Here is a 2,500-nt window from a genome sequence, read left to right as displayed (position 1 = left end):
ATATGATTTTATAACTATTACCCCCCCCCCCACTCCACCGCCATTTATGAGGTAGGACCATCATTTCAGCTTATTTTAAGGGGCGAGGGGAGCACAAACAATTTCTGGGACGCTGCGAGCTCACCAGAGAGAGAGAGAGAGAGAGAGAGATTTGATTTGATTTGAAAACATTTATTTACAGAGCAGTTTACATGCCCTGTAAAAAGCCAGGGAAAGATGGCCGAGCATCTACCCAATCTGGCTGAACTTATACTGACTTAAGGGCCAAAGTCAAACATTAAGTATACATGCCTGAAGGGCTGCACCTTAGTGCTCACCTTATTTGTTATCTATGTAATAACTGAAAAAAAAACATATACACGATTTTACAAAAATGAACAATGTTTCAGTAATTCTTGATATTCCATTGTGGTACACTTAAAGTCACTGTGGGCCATCATTTGTCACCTGATTTTCAATTTCTACAGGTTGTAGAAGGGTAAACCGTTGTCCAAAGAGCACTGAAAACATTTTTTCCTGGAATTGTAATTGTTGAGCAAATTGTTGCTGCATCATGAGCATCATTTGTTCTATTTTCTGCATCAGCATTTGCAGTAGGTCCTGTCTTCCCTGTGGAGTCGGCGATGGCACTAAAGCAGGTGCAGAAGCCGAAACTGCTGTGTGTGCTGAGACATGTGGAGTAGGTGTCGAAAGCGATGTTAGTGTTGAAGCAGGTTCTGAAGTCGATGCCGAAGTAGCAGGAGCTGAAATTGCCACTGAAGGGGCTGAAGCAGACCTTGAAGCTGGCGCTGGCGCTGGAACAGGAGCTGAAGCTGGCGCTGGAGTAGGAGCTGAAGCTGGCACTGAAGGGGCTGAAGCAGACCTTGAGGCTGGCGCTGGAGCAGGAGCTGATGCCGATAGTGCGGCTGGAGAGATTTTACTTTCAGCATACCTCGCCACATTTATCCTCCCAAGCTGGGGGAATTCGGCCTCATCGTTAAGACGAGGAAATGGCTTGGGATTGCAAGAAGGCAGAACAGCCTGTTGTTTCTTTAGCAATTTGTTTTTTCTATCGTTCGGATAGTATGCACATAATGGAGAGTTTGCATTATGTTCAAGTCTGCAATTGGCACATTTCCTTGGGAGTCGATTACCCTGTGCGATTTTTTCGGCGCACTCCCTGCTCCTGTGAGCGGTCGCGCAGTACCGACAGCGCGGCTCCTCGCGGGGACAGGCGCGTGCCCCGTGCCCCCATCTGGAACAGTTGGCGCAAAATGGGGTGAGGGATTTGAAGACAGCGCACCTGAAAGGTGCCATGCCCTCCACAATTTTGATGGTTTGGGGGATTTTCTCCCCTTCATAAGTGATAATGAGCCGCTGTGTCATTCTACCGTTAAATTGAATGCGTTTAGCGTGTATAATCTTTTCACTGTATTCGGTGATCTCACTGGTGTCAATTTCCCTCGGGACATCGAACACAACGAGGTTAGTGCAGTGTCCTCTGCCATAAGCTCTGCTCATTTCGAGGATTTCTCCTGCCGCTCCGGTCGTGGTTATTCGTTTAAGAATTTCTTCATTCTTACAGCGTACGTAGATGTTATTTCGACCTAGTCTTAATTCTAGGGCTCCTTTAGTCTTGTTATAAGGAGCCATCTTCAGCACTTGAGACACCCAACGGTATTTGTCCCCATGTGTCACTAGCTTCGTGTCCCTCCTGAAATATGCACACATATGGCTGGGGGATACAAGTTCTGCAGACTCATTACTCAATTGTCTTTTTGCTTTTTTCTTTGTTCGTTCGTTCTCAGTATTCGTATCACTTGCTGAGATGTCCATCTCCGTCAACAGAGAAAACCCGGCTTGGGTAGCCATTGTATACACAGGTGTTCTGAGGTCAGATCATTCGCTGAAATGTCGCACACAAACAGACCTCACCTATTTACTTGGGTGCGGTTAGCGTAGAGACCGCACAGATTCCTCACATAACTACACATATATCTGGTTTGAATTCATTAATGTTTTTTTTCCACTTTCACTGTAAGTAGCTTTGGATCTTCACAGATATTTCATGAACACGCACTCGTTCACTTGAAATCGAAAGGTCTCTTTGGGCCCCATTGTCTGGGTGATTTGGCAGACTGAGGTCACACCAGGTCACAGAGGGAAAAAAAGTCACGTCCTCTCTCTATGATGGTTGGTACGGAACTGGAGAGAGAGAGAGAGAGAGAGAGAGAGAGAGAGAGAGAGAGAGAGAGAGAGAGAGAGAGAGAGAGAGAGAGAGAGAGAGAGAGAGAGAGAGAGAGAGAGAAAATAGAATAAAACAAAAACGAATTATTCTAGACGCATTTCTTCAAGCTGCGACTAGAGCTATAAAGAGCAAATCGTGGGAGTGTGGCCCTTGGGGGGGGGGGGGTGTAAACCAAACCTTGGAGGGGGCACTCAGTGTATTAGGGGCAATATATCGTTGGGACTCGCAGCTCTTTTCTAAAAAAAAAAAAAAATCTATGTTGGACTGAACATT

The sequence above is a fragment of the Penaeus vannamei genome, chromosome 12 (assembly GCF_042767895.1).
Source record: "Penaeus vannamei isolate JL-2024 chromosome 12, ASM4276789v1, whole genome shotgun sequence".
Taxonomy (NCBI): Eukaryota; Metazoa; Arthropoda; class Malacostraca; order Decapoda; family Penaeidae; genus Penaeus; species Penaeus vannamei.
Note: the sequence above shows the minus strand (reverse complement) of the source record.